The sequence below is a fragment of the Triticum aestivum genome, chromosome 4B, assembly GCF_018294505.1.
Source record: "Triticum aestivum cultivar Chinese Spring chromosome 4B, IWGSC CS RefSeq v2.1, whole genome shotgun sequence".
Lineage (NCBI taxonomy): Eukaryota > Viridiplantae > Streptophyta > Magnoliopsida > Poales > Poaceae > Triticum > Triticum aestivum.
This window is the reverse complement of record NC_057804.1, coordinates 362,005,950-362,020,781: the sequence shown is the minus strand read 5'-3', so window position 1 is coordinate 362,020,781 and position 14,832 is coordinate 362,005,950.

Below are 14,832 nucleotides of genomic sequence, written 5' to 3'. Positions count from 1 at the left end.
TCCGCCCTACTTGGACGGATGCTCGACGGCATGTTCATCGTCCGTTGAGTCACCCTACTCTATGGCTGGGTTTTTGTCGAGGTGGGGCTTGGCCTTGCGCTTATGTCACCGCTTTGATTGTTTTTCGGGGGAGCGATCTCTGGCCGCATCCTTTTGGTCCTCGTTGTCGTTTCTATTGCGTGTGTCCACCATGGATAAATCGTATGTTGAGGTGGTTTTCCGGAGCCCTATAGGTGCTGGTTCTTGATCGTCTCCTTTATCGGCGTTCATATCGTTGATGTCTTCGGAGTCGAAGTCGAGCATGTCGGTTAAATCATCGACAGTGGCTACAAAGTGGGTGGTGGGTGGGCTACAAATTTCTTCGTCGTCCACATCCCAACCGTGTTGGCCGTAGTCCGGCCAGGGCTCTACCGACAAAGAGAGAGACTTTAACGAATTCAGGATGTTGCCAAAAGGTGCGTGCTGAAAGACATCCGCGGCAGTGAACTCCATGACCAGAGCGTAATCGGGCTTAACCGGGAGAGGTGCGGGATTTACGGAGTCCGGATCAGAGTCCGGCACCTTGGAGTCATGGGCCTTGTGAGGGACTAGGCTGGTATCCGGCTCTATTGCCGTAGAGATTGCAGTTTCCGGGGCGGCGTCTAACCGTCCGTCCCCGACTGGCGTAGTGGGCTCCGAGCTAATGGTTGGAGCGGACACCTGAGCAACGCTCTGGGCGTTGTTCGATGACAGAGGTAAATCGTGCCCATCATGACAGTGCGGCGCGCCCGGTTGTGGCTCGAATCCGTCAAAGATCAAGTCCCCGCGGATGTCGGCCGTGTAGTTCAAGCTTCCAAACCTGACCTGATGGCCAGGGGCGTAGCTCTCGATCTGCTCCAGATGGCCAAACGAGTCGGCCCGCAGTGCGAAGCCGCCGAACACGAAGATCTGTCCGAGGAGAAAAGTCTCATCCCGGACCGCATCGCGATTGACGAGCGAAGAAGCCATCAGGCCTAAAAGGCGACGACACAGAGGAACTCTCAATGAAAGCACTAATGTCGGTGTCAAAACCGGCGAATCTCAGGTAGGGGGTCCCGAACTGTGCATCTAGGCGGATGGTAATAGGAGACAAGGGACACGATGTTTTTACCCAGGTTCGGGCCCTCTCGATGGAGGTAAAACCCTACTCCTGCTTGATTAACATTGATGATATGGGTAGTACAAGAGTAGATCTACCACGAGATCGGAGTGGCTAAACCCTAGAATCTAGCCTATGGTATGATTGTTGTTCGTCCTACGGACTAAAACTCTCCGGTTTATATAGGCACCGGAGAGGGCTAGGGTTACACAGAGTCGGTTACAATGGGAGGAGATCTTCATATCGTATCGCCAAGCTTGCCTTCCACGCCAAGGAAAGTCCCATCCGGACACGGGACGGAGTCTTCAATCTTGTATCTTCATAGTCCGGGAGTCCAACCAAAGGTCTTAGTCCGGCCATCCGGACACCCCCTAATCCAGGACTCCCTCATGATGATTTTGATGAATATAATATGCATGTTCTTGCTGCTCCTACTTGCAATTATTATGAGAGAGTAACTACATCTCTATGTTTCAACACGAAAAAATTGCAAGAAACTACTTATGCTATGTATTGGTCTTTACTTGATGTGCATGAATTGTTCCTGTATGACATGCCAATGCATGGGAAGAGAGTTAGACTTTGTCATTGCTTGATTTATGTTTCTTTGTGCTCACTACTAAATGGCAAATCATTGTTAATTCAAATTGCCTTTGATATACCTTGGGATCCGGGTGGATCCATTACTTGAGCACTTTATGCCTAGCTTAATGGCTTTAAAGAAAGCGCTGCCAGGGAGACAACCCAGAAGTTTTAGAGAGTCATTTATTTCTATTGAGTGCATTTATAAAGTTCAAAAACAAAAAAATATAGGGGAACTTAAAACTTCACAAAAAGAAAAGTGAAAGTGAGATAGACGAGCACCATGGAAGCAGGAGCATGCCTTGAACTTTGTTCATGCCCATGGAAACTTTGTGAATCTTGAATTGCAGAAACTTTTCAACAAAAATAATTATCCCCGTGTACAATTCCATTGTATTATAAAAATAATGTGCCAAGATTTGTCGTTAGGATGAGTAGATTGCTTGTTGGTTTGGGTGGTGCAAAACAGAAACTTTGGTTGTATTGCGCGAGTTTACATTTTTTACTGGAACGTCAAATGGTTCTGAAATGTTTTGTACTGTCTTTATATACAAAATGTTTATTTTTTCCTAATTTCTCAGAATTTTTAGAGTAACAGAAGTATGGTGGATGTTCAAATCTTTACAGACTATCCTGTTTTCACAAATTGCTGTTATAGCTTCATTATTTGCATATGTTTGAATTCTTGTTGGAGCCTCCTTGATTTGGGGCCATAGAATTGAGATAGCATACAGTGGGTAATGTTTGTTTATAATTATACAATAATGTTGCAGCAGTACATGATGGGATTTCATTGCCATTTTCACTAACCCTGCCACTAAAAGTTCGTTTAAGTTTTGTGTGGATGAAGTGTTCGAAGATCGAGGAGGTCTCGATATGAGGAGAAGGAGGAGAGGTAAGAGATCAAGCTTGGGGATGCCCAAGGCACCCCAAGTAAATATTCAAGGAGACTCAAGCGTCTAAGCTTGGGGATGCCCCGGAAGGCATCCCATCTTTCTTCAACAAGTATCGGTATGTTTTCGGATTTGTTTTGTCCATGTGATATGTGCAAATCTTGGAGCGTCTTTTGCATTTAGTTTTCATTTTTTTTATTTTATGCACCATGCTGGTATGAGATAGTCCATGGTTGATTTATAGAATGCTCATTGCACTTCACTTATATCTTTTGAGTATGGCTTTATAGAATGCTTCATGTGCTTCACTTGTATCATTTGAAGTTTGGATTGCCTGTTTATGTTCACATTGAAAAGAGATGTTTGTAGAATGCTCTTTTGCTTCACTTATATTTGTTAGAGAATGATCTTTTGTAGAAATAATTAAACTATCATGCTTCACTTATATCTATTTAGAGAGTCAACGGGAATTGGTCAATTTTAGGGTTAGTCACAAAATCCTACATAAAACATATGGATCACTGAATATGATATGTTTGATTCCTTGCAACAGTTTTACGATATAGAGATGATAATATGTGGGAGGTACTAGTAAACGGTTGTGGTTAGTAAGAATATTGGTGTTAGGGTTTGTGATTCCCGAAGCATGCACGTATAGTCCCTCATTATGCTATGAAAGTTGGAGTGCAATTTATCCTTGATTGTCTTCCTTATGAGTGGCGGTCGGGGACAAGCGATGGTATTTTCCTACCAATCTATCCCCCTAGGGCCATGCGTAGTAGTACTTTGCTTCGAGGGCTAATCAACTTTTGCAATAAGTATATGAGTTCTTTATGACTAATGCGAGTCCATGGATTATACGCACTCTTACCTTTCCGCAATTTGCTAGCCTCTACGGTACCGTGCATTGCCCTTTCCCACATCGACAGTCGGCGCAAACTTCGCCAGTGCATCCAAACCCCGTGATATGATAGGCTCTATAACATATAAGCCTTATTATATCTTCCTCAAAACAGCCACCATACCTACCTATTATGGCTTTTCCATGGCCATTCTGAGATACATCGCCATGCAACTTCCACCGCTTCCATTTTGATGACTTGAGCATTCATTGTCATATTGCTTTGCATGATCATATAGCTAACATAGTAGTTGTGCTCAGCCACCGTGCATCATCTTTTATACATGTTACGCTAGATCATCTGTCAGAGGCATTCATATAGAGTCGTATTTTGTTATAGGTATCGAGTTGTAATTTTTACTCCTTTTGAGTTATAAGTAAATAGAAGTGTGATGATCATCATTTTTAGGGCAGTGACCAGTGAGGAATGGATGATGGAGACTATGATTCCCCACAAATTGGGATGAGACTCCGAACATTGAGAGAGAGAAAAAAGAGAAAAAGAGAAAAGAGAAAAGGAGAAAAGGAGAAAAAGAAAAAAAAGAGAAAAAGAAAGAGAAAAGAAAGAAAAAATTAAAAAAATAAAAGAGAGAAGGGGAATTGTTAGTATCCTTTACAACACTTGTGCTTCAAAGTAGCACCATGTTTCTCATATGGGGAGTCTCCTATGTTGTCACTTTCATATACTAGTGGGAATTTTTCATTATAGGATTAGATGCACACCCACTTAGTTTTCATATGGAGCTTTCATACACTTATAGCTCTTAGTGCATTCATTGCATGGCAATCCCTAGTCCCCGCACTGATATAAATTGATGGGCATCTCCATAGCCCATTGGTTAGCTGCATTGATGTGGGACTTTCTTACCTTTTTGTCTTCTTTATATTTACCCCTATCATCATACTCTATTCCACCTGTAGTGCTATATCCATGGCTGGCGCACATGTATTGCATGAGGGTTAAAAAAGCTGAAGCGCGTTAAAAAGTATGAACCAATTGCTCGGCTTGTCATCAGGGTTGTGCATGATTTATACTTTGTGTTAGGAAGACAGAGAAGGACAAGACAACATGATTTTGTAGGGATAACATTTTCAGCATTGATATTTTGAAAGACATGATTGTTTATTGGAATGCCTGAGTATTGATGTCTTTATGTCAAATTATAGACTACTAGATCATGGATGGCGCGTGTTGCCGTGCCCGTCTTTTTTGGCAGTATAATGATAGATGTTTCATAATATAAAGATACTTGATCGCTGAATTGGAAGGTACTTTTGGCAGTATAATGATAGGATGTTTCATAATATAAAGACACTTGATCACTGAATTGGAAGGTAACGCTGGGAGAAAAGGATTGCAATGTTCTCTCTCATACTTGTTCCACAATATGAGATCTTTACTTCTTTTTCTTGTTCCTAGCTTATACTACATGTCATCGTAGTGGCATTTCTCCTCTTGTTCCGGTTGTGGACATCTGATAAGTGACGAAGGATACGAAAATATGGCAGATTAACAATAAGTAAAAAAACAATTCAAATTATAATATGGACTGGGTGTATTTTTTTACAAAATTGAACATTCTGAACAAGGCCGGGATAAAAAGAATTAATGATACAATTATGACATACTAAGTAGTAGTTACAATAAAGGACATTAATGCCATCACAAATTGAGTCATAGGTCAAATACAACTTTGAAGACCAACATTGTGAATGAATTCTTCACATTATCAACTTTTTATCATTCTGAATGGTGCATTTTGTGGCAACACCTCGAAATTGCAAAATAGAAGCAAATGAAAGGAAATGAAACAACACGATTGGCAAAGTATGAGATGTCGGATCAAAAGTAGACCCAGATGCAAGAGGAGAAAAGCTTTTTTGCCACTCTAGCTAAGCATGCATCTAAGCAGAAGAACACTGTCCCCAAACATGTAAGCAGATGTATATAAAGAATTTCTGAGGACAACTGTACGAGTAGAAATATGAGGCTCTTATGAGGACCCTTAGTTTCTTGCGCTAGGCCCATGGGATAAGTTCCTAAATGAACCACAGTATAAAGAATACATCAGAAGCACTAAACCGAGTAGAAGTAATGTATATTCCCATAAAGAACATAAACAACTATGCAGACAAACATACAGAATAAAAGGGCATTTCAATTGTCACCATTAGTTAAGCTCATATATGAAGCAAAGGAACCTGAACAGGAGCAACACAAGCAAGATCAGTAACTAAACAGCTCAATACCACCCCTGTACATCCAACCCTGGATTAATAAATAATACATTTATCTTTTCTGTACAAAAATATCCATCGAGCACAAAATATAACCTCTCATGGAAACTGTTTATGTCTAAAATATTTGGACTAATGTCACATTTATGCATTCATGATCGGAGCTTATAATGTCAGTCTACATATACATAGTGCATGGATGAAAACAGGGGCACATACCTCAATATCATATAAAGTATTTTAACATAACATAGGACCATTAGGTTATTATTCATTTACGCTAGATAAATAGAATTTATTATTAATTTTAATATGACGAATAGAGTTGCCAATCTGGAAATGCAAAATATCTGAAGTCACCAGGTTGTTTCTTGACTAACAGACTGCCATTCTTCTCATAGATTATCATTTTCCCAGTGGGAATACCATTCAACAACAAAAATATAGTAGGCTTACCTATGCTGGATGTGCACTACTCAGTTATTTTGAAAGCGGAAAAAACAATTGTGCTTGCATGGTGGATTACATAAATCAAATAGATAATGTCAATGGTGAATCTTGGCAGGAAGGGTACTAATCAGCCCAGTAGCCAAAGTGAATTTCTATACATGAAGAATATCTTCCCTCTCAATAAAAAGGATGGTATGTTAACTAACATTGAGATCACATCTCCCAAGGTAATCAGACCCTCCATCAGTCAATCTCTTATGTCCAATGCATCATATTCCTAAACTGAATGATCCAACCATTAAGAAGCGAACACTTATGGTAAGCTTCACATGAAGCTTAGTTACAACGCTATGATATAAAGATTGATGTCATCTGCTATAGTGAGTACATGATGTCCTCACAGATAGAAAATAAAGACCATCGAGTGCATGATTGTGCGTTCCATGGCCAAGGAAATCAAAGCCTAAATAGTTTAAAGGAAACAAGTAAAGTGCAAATTTAATCAGGAAGATTTTCCACCAATTCCCTACTTGCCATCGGGAGCCTGAATACTTTAAAGGAGACAAACAAAGGGCAGACTTAACCAGGAAGACTTTGCCAGCAGGGAAGTCCTTTTTGTCACTTGTCTTTGGTCGCTCGTCAGGCACATGGAACACCAATTAAAGATTTCCATGCAAAGAGTTATGTGACAAGCCTTGTTCCTGCGAACCAAAAACAAATCATAATCAACAAGCCATTGAAATGCTTAAAGAAGGAACCACAAAAGAACAGGGAGATTGAATCTCAAAATTGAATCAATGAAAGGTTCATGGTACATAAGTGACTGCTGATATCCTCACGGTGGACAGGCTGGAACTTCGCCATAGTCACCCTTCCACCGGCAATGACAAAATCAAGCATGCCACCCACATATTTTTATTCCTCTCCATGCCACCTCTTTGAGCCACCATGAAAAGCTTCTTACAACGGGATCCACAATAACAAGTAGCGATGTGGTCAGGGAGGCTGTTGCTGTGCTCAGGACACATGATACAGTGACGTGCTAGTACTTGAATTATAGAACATAAGCTACAAAAAACATGCATTTACACCCAAAAGGAACTTGCTAGATGGGACAGATCAAATGCATCAAAAGTGCACTAAGTAGCTTATGTTTATTCAGAAGAAGCTGCAAACACCAAAACCCCTTATGGTGAGAAAGCATTCAGCACCAGCTCTCTTGAAAAGTATAGCCGTATAGACCAAAACATGATTGCACTCTGAAGAAACAAACAAAAAATCTGCCATGTATCCATGCTAGAGCACTTGATCTTACCCAAATTTATTTTTACAAATAAGCAAGCACGACACAAAGTTTGATCGAAATACACTATAAAAGAGCTCTGTATCTACTACAGCTTAGAAAAAACCACAACTACCATAGAAAACATTGCATTGTGCGCTCAGCGAGATCTCAAGCACAACTGCAACTTAGGAACAAAATTTAGTTCTTTCACAAATAAGAAAGAAATGTTCTCCCTTGTGAAAGAAAACAACTGTTGATGTAGATACCATGTCGACCTAACCCCCAACTGCAATTTGACATATGAATATATTATGCTAGAACTAACAATGAGCACAAATAAATAATTTAATAGTAACCCAAGATAAACAAAAAGGAAAACATTTGAATGACGATTTGGGGATTGGTCTAATCCAGAGAAAACTAAAACATAGCAATAGAGACGAGATATGTAAATTTAAGATCTAAAAGTATCACCTATTTATCAAGTAACTGTCATGATTGCTTGCAAAACTTAAACTGCAAGGACTACTACTATTGGACGACCATTTTTCCTTTCATCCAGGTTATCTATCTTCACATGCAGAAGACCTAGATCATCAAAGGAAACAACATGAACACCAACCATGTAATGACAAAAATCTACTATGGGGCCAAAAATTTAACTACAGGCCATCAAAATCAGATCAAGGCAATACCTGGTACTCGTCGTCGTATCTACAAGTGGTCAGGCAGGCAGGCGTTGTTGGTGCTGAAGAACACCATGACGGCTGATGGATTCGCCTCTTCCTCAAAGGTGGTTCTCCCTGGCCGGGCGGTTGATCCACCCGCATCCCGCACCAAAAGGGTGGATCCCCTTGAGCGTTGTATCCCTCACGCGACTCGCGTCGACTGGATCACCTGGACCACCAGTTCCCTCGTGCGCGTCGCGTGGCTCTCGTCCACTGGATCCCCTCGACCGCCGGCTCCCTCGCGTCCGTCGCGTCGGTTTCATCCCCTCCCGCTCTAGATCTAGCGTCGCCTCGGCTCCTCACCCACGCCATGGATTTTTCTTTTGGGACAAACGTCGCCTGGATTGACGCAGACCAATCATTGTGTAGTAACTTCATGAGTCAGATAGATAAATGGGCCAATAAGCCCATTCAGCGACAGGGCTTCAAAAAAGTCTCCAGAGTAGCAGCCCATAAGAATAGCCAGCCCACTCGCGGTAAACTGTTGTTGAAACAAAAATCTGACGGTCAGATACAGTTCAAAGGCGAAATCCGACGTCCAAAATCGCTGATGGCCTGAGAGGGCTCCGTTTAGGTGCAGTTATACTGTTCTTAATTGCATTGAATCACTTATGTCTTAATATTCATGACTAGATATATGATCAAGTTTATGCTAGGTAGCATTCCACATAAAAAATTATCTTTTTATCATTTACCTACTTGAGGACGAGCAGGATTTAAGCTTGGGGATGCTGATACGTATCCATCGTATCTACATTTTTTGATTGTTTCATGCCAATATTATTCAACTTTTACATACTTTTGGCAACTTTTTATATGATCATTTGGATTAACTTATCTAGTGCCCAGTGCCAGTTCCTGTTTATTGCATGTTTTTGTATTGTAGAAAATCCATATCAAACGAATGTCAAACGTGATGTAACTCAACGGAGAATTATTTTGGAATATTTGTGAATTTTAGGAGTTGGAATCACCGCAAATGGAGGCCCACATGGACCACGAGACACCCGGGCGCGCCCCAGGCCCCTGGCACGTGGTGGTGGGTGCTGCTCACATCCTACATCAATTGGAGCTGTACTTCGGGTGCAAGGAAGCTTATATCCGAAAAAACGTGTAAAAAGATCAGCATAATCGGAGTTATGGATCTCCGGAAATATAAGAAACAATTTTCGACTAGATCTGGGGAGCGCAAAATAGAAGAGAACATCGGGGGAGATCCAATCTCGGAGGGGCTCTTGCCCCTCCGCCGCCATGGAGGCCATGGACCAGAGGGGAACCCTCCTCCAATCCAGGGGGAGGCCAAGGGAAAAGAATAAGGAGGGGGGATCTCTCCCCCTCTCTCCCGGTGGCGCCGGAACGCCGCCGGGGCTAGGATCATGACGGCGATCTTCATGAATAATCTTGCTACCGTCAACACCAAATCTCTCGCCCTCTATGTAGCGGTCTAACACCCCTTCTCCCCGCTGTAATCTCTACTTAAACATGGTGATCAACTCCATATATTATTTCCCAATGATATTTGGTTATCCTATGATGTTTGAGTAGATCCGTTTTGTCCTATGGGTTAATCGTGATCTTGGTTGGTATGATTGTATATTTTATTTATTGTGCTATCCTACGATACCCTCCGTCTCGCGCAAATGTGAGGGTTCCCGCTGTAGGGTGTTGCAATATGTTCATGGTTTGCTTATAGTTATTGTTGCGGGGGTGACAGCAGCCTAAACGCGGATAAGTGGGTTATGGCGTATGGCAGTAAAGAGGACTTGATACTTAATACTATGGTTGTGTTTCACGACCTTCATGATCTTTAGTAGTTGCGGATGCTTGCTAGAGTTCCAATCATAAGTGAATACGATCCAAGTAGATAAAGTATGGTAGCTCATGCCTCTCCCTCATATGAAATTGCAAGAATGATTACTGGTACTTGTTATCGATTGCCTAGGGTCAAAATGACTTTCTTGTTGACAAAAGCTATCCACTTTCACTACCTCGCAATTTATTCGTAGTTTTATTCTTGCAAAGTACTCGTAGTTTTATTCTCGCAAAATAGTTTCATACTTGTTTGAGGTAAAGCAAATGTCAAGTGTGCGTAGAGGTGTATTGGTGGTCGATAGAACTTGAGGGAATATTTGTTCTGCCATTAGCTCCTCATTGGGTTCAACACTCTTATTTAATGAAGAAGGCTACAACCGATCCGCTATACTTGTGGGTTATCACTAGCCAAAAAGAAAAAGTATAAAAAGAATAGGTGGTGATCACCATGACTCTTGTATTAAGGTAGAGAGTAAATAAAAGATAGACCCTTCACAGAGGGAAGCACAGGTTGTCATGCGCTTTTAAGATTGGATGCACAAAATCTTAATGCAAAAGAACATCACTTTATATTACCGCTTGTGATAAAGAGCTTTGTTATGCAGTCCGTCGCTTTTATTTCTTCCATATCACAAGTTCGTATAAAGCTTATTTTCTTCACACTAATAGATCGTACATATTTAGAGAGCAATTTTTATTGCTTGCACCGATGACAACTTACTTGAAGGATCTTAATCAATCCATAGGTAGGTACTGTGGACTCTCATGGCAAAACTAGGTTGACGGATGTTTGGAGGCACAAGTGGTATCTCTACTTGGTGCAAAAGATTTGGCCAGCAAGGGGTGAGAAGCAAGATCAACATGCTAGAGGATGCATAATATATAACTTCTATTCGCATATAAAGAAACATAACCCATTACGTTCTCTTCCTTGTCCAACATCAACCTTTTAGGATATAATATTTTAATGAGTGTTCACAATCACAAAAGATGTCCAAGATAGTATATTTATATGTGAGACCTCTCTTTCTTTATCACTTCCTATTAATTGCAGCAATGACCAAAACTATATTTGTCAACTAACAATAAGTTTCATGTGGCATACTTATTATATGTGAAGTCATCACTTCCCATAAGATCATTATACAATCTTTTATTTCTTTTATTCTTTATTTCTTTTTTCTCATGATAAAAACAAGAAAGCAAAGCCCTCAAATCAAAACTACTCTTTACTATATATCTCTCGGATTCGATTACATAGAGGGAACATAAAGCAAAACTCAAAGCTAGATCATACTAAAAACTTTTATTCTACTAGATAAAGATGTAACCAAAGGATCGAACTAAGAAAAACGATAAAGGTAAAGGTGTGATGGTGATACGATACTGAGGCACCTCCCCCAAGCTTGGCAGTTGCCAAGGGGAGTGCCCATACCCATATATTTAGATCTCTTTCTTCAGAGGTGGTGATCCAATATTCTTGGCAAGAATATCCTTCAGAATGTGATTTTCTTCCTCGAGCTTATTGACTTGTTGTTTGAGATCCATTATTTCCTTACGGAGTTTTCCCATGACGGCTAGAGCTCTGATCACCCATGGATGCTTCCTAGCTGCGGAGGAAAAGGATCCATTCTTTTTCATGTTATCATAAGAGAGAAATTGAGCATTTGGAGGTATGACCAAATCCGGTATTGCTGAGCTCTGATACTCCTCAAGCAGAATTCCTGGTTGAAGGTGAGAAGTAGCTTCTTGGTCTCCTCCATGGCGTCTACTCTTTTAAGGTCAGCCTCCATCTCTTCCTCCGTTGATCATCCAAAGGGTTCGGCTTGGCTGTAGGCCCTTGGGTCCTGTGCCGGGTGAGAGACACGACTCTCCCCAACCGAATCTTGAGAAGACATCTTGCTCCGAATCTGCTGTAGAATTAGCTAAACACAAGAACAGGGGATTTTTTATGGTACGGTGGTCAAAACCTTTGGGAAATTATATAATGATATTTTTACCATCAAAAAGGAGCGTTCCACAAGAAAACGGAGTCCAGAGGGCACACGAGGTGGCCACCAGCCAGGGAGACGCGCCCAGGGGGGTAGGGCGCGCCTCCAAGGCCTGTCACCTCCTCGTGCACTTTTTGGACTAATTTTAATTTTTGTAATTTTTAAATATTACAAAATAGAGAAAAATTACCATTGGACAAGTTTTGGAGTTGGTTTACTTACTGTACCAAATACCTATTCCTTTTTGGAGTCTGAAACGTTCTGGTAGGTCTCCCTTATGTACTCCTCCGGTGTTATTGTACTAATAATTTGCTCTCAACATTTATGGGAGTACCTGAGATATAATGTTTGATTCTTTGCCTGTTTACCACCTTCGGATTGTTGCCTTCGGCATTGTTAATCTGGATGGCACCGAAACGATAAACTTTGTCGGTGTTCTGGGAATGGGGGTCCCCAGACTTGCCTGCCTGCGGCCTATAGCGTGGCTCACCAGTGGCCCAGTATGGCCCGTCTTCATCAACCCAAGTTCAAGACCCTCGCGAGGGGCCAAGCCTCGCGAGGCAGATGACACAAGGCCTCCTCAGGGGAAGCTTCACCAGGCAGGCTTGCGAGAAGGCAGAGAGATCAATGCAAGGGGTACCTTGCGAGGTGCTCATGACGCAAGACATGACGATCAAGGCCAGGCGGGAGCCAGGAGGGCGCCAGCCTGCGTAGTGTCCTCGTTTGCTATGTCGGGCAAAGGGGGCAAGCACAGGCGCGGAGTACCGAGGCATCAAGCAAAGGTTTCCATATCGGTGCAACGAGACCAAGACCAGCAGAGCGGCAAGATGGAGGTCACCGTGGAGCCCAAGACGGCGTCATCGACAGTGCCTTTGGCAGTCGAAGACCACCTTTAGTCAGGATAGCTTGTACTAGCTGCCCCCTTTCGAAATGGACGTTGTTTGCCCCCTTCCCGCTCAATATTTGGGAAGAGGACTAGGGCCTCTATATATAGGGTTATCCACCATAGTAGAAGGCGTCTCATCTAGAGCCGGATCGAATCCTTCCGAAGTAGAGCACCCGCCACCACAAGAACACCCCTCGTGAGGCTGTTCTTCCTCTATACTGTTCCTCATCAGCCCTAGAGGCAATCCAGCACACCACACACTGGATTAGGGTATTACACCACAACGGTGGCCTGAACTAGTATAAACCTCGTGTCTCTTGTGTTGTTCATTGTGATAGCTTAGAATCGCGGCGAGGTTTTGGGGCGTGTATCGGTAGGGAGAAGATCTTCGTGCGCACCCTAGAGTTCGAACCTCAAGGGTTTTGCCGGAACCCGATATCCGACATTTGGCGCGCCAGGTAGGGGTGCACCGAAATCTTCTTTCCCTCGATCTGTGTTCCACTGCTTCGTCGTATCCATGTCCGGCGACCCGACAGATAACACCGACCGCTGGGCGGCATGGCCAGCCCATGCCGCGCCGCCTGCCCAAGGAGACCTCTACCCCGGGCTTCAGGCAGCCCGCGCTCCGCAAAACTCTGCGGGACGCGGGCGACGCGGTCAAGCACTGCCTGCCCTCACTCCACGACAGGTGTGATCGGCCGTGAGGGCCTCAAACCACGCCACAGCCACGGCGCCGCACACCTGACAGGAACAAGAGAACATGTGGGCCGCGCTCACGGTGGCTTGGGAGCTGCTGCGGTGCAGGTTGCGGGAGAGTGGTCGTGACGTGCTGCTGGAGCGCGTTGCCGAGCTCCTGGATGCCACAGCTTCGGGGGCGCCTCCCTTCTGCGTCCAGCTTCCACCCCAGGCCCCGGGCGGATCATACGGCGCGCCCATCCGCGCCCGTGCGCCCTCAGGCGAGCCCCAAGGCTTCATCAACACTAGCTCAACCATCAGCGCCGGGCGTCAAGCTACACCAGCTCCACCCCCGATGAGCGAGGGCACGCGCATTGCCGCCTACGGCCTAGGCGGGCCGCCGCCCTATCACCCCCAAGATGGCGCGTTGGACCAAGCCGCATGGAGCGTGGGGCACTACGGCGAAGTCTTTGGGGCGGCGACCTCGGAGGCTTACGTGCCCCACATGGTCGATCGGGAATACGCACGGTAAGACGACCATGGCTCATTTCTCGGGCCAGGCTGGGAGGAAGTGACGCCAGAAGCCGAGCCTTTTCAGGAGCCTCAAGGAAGCCTCACCAACCATGCTGGCGGCAGTAGTTATCGGATACCGCTAATTCCTCAGGAGCAAGATTATGCTAACCATGGGTCGCAGGAAGTCCAGGTCACTACAGCGGAAGGCTGCCCCAGCTCGGCAGCCTCCCTTCCGCCAGGAGGAGCACACTGGGGGTAGCAGGAGAGGGGCCGGGAGCCAGGCCCCTCCCCGCGACGCACGGAGCAAGGTGTTTCCCAGAAGTAAGCCATCTTCCGGGGAGGTGCTGCAAAGCCTGCCCCCGGCAGAGGACCCGTGGTCATCGGGGGAACCGCTGGCGTCTCCTTTACCCCATTGGTTTCCGGTTGCTGTCAATGGCGGTCGAGGGTGGCGCAAGGCGGGGCCCTTGTCTGGTGATATGAAGCAAGGCTGGTACCTATGAACAAGGCCCAATGCCTGTGAAGCTCGCCGCCCGTGACACTCTCACGTAATAATGAGTTGGGGCTGTACACAGCCCGGAGTCTCTAGAGAGCCACCCTCGGGCCTTGGGGGCTCCCTCCCATGCCCAGTGGCAGCACTTAGCTCCGCGCTGGTGAGAAGACGTCGAAGACTAGACTAGGTGACGGACGCGGCCTTTTGCTTTTTCCTCCTTTTCTATGATCGAGCTTCCTTGCTTCGGATTTAAGTTGAAATTGAATTTGCA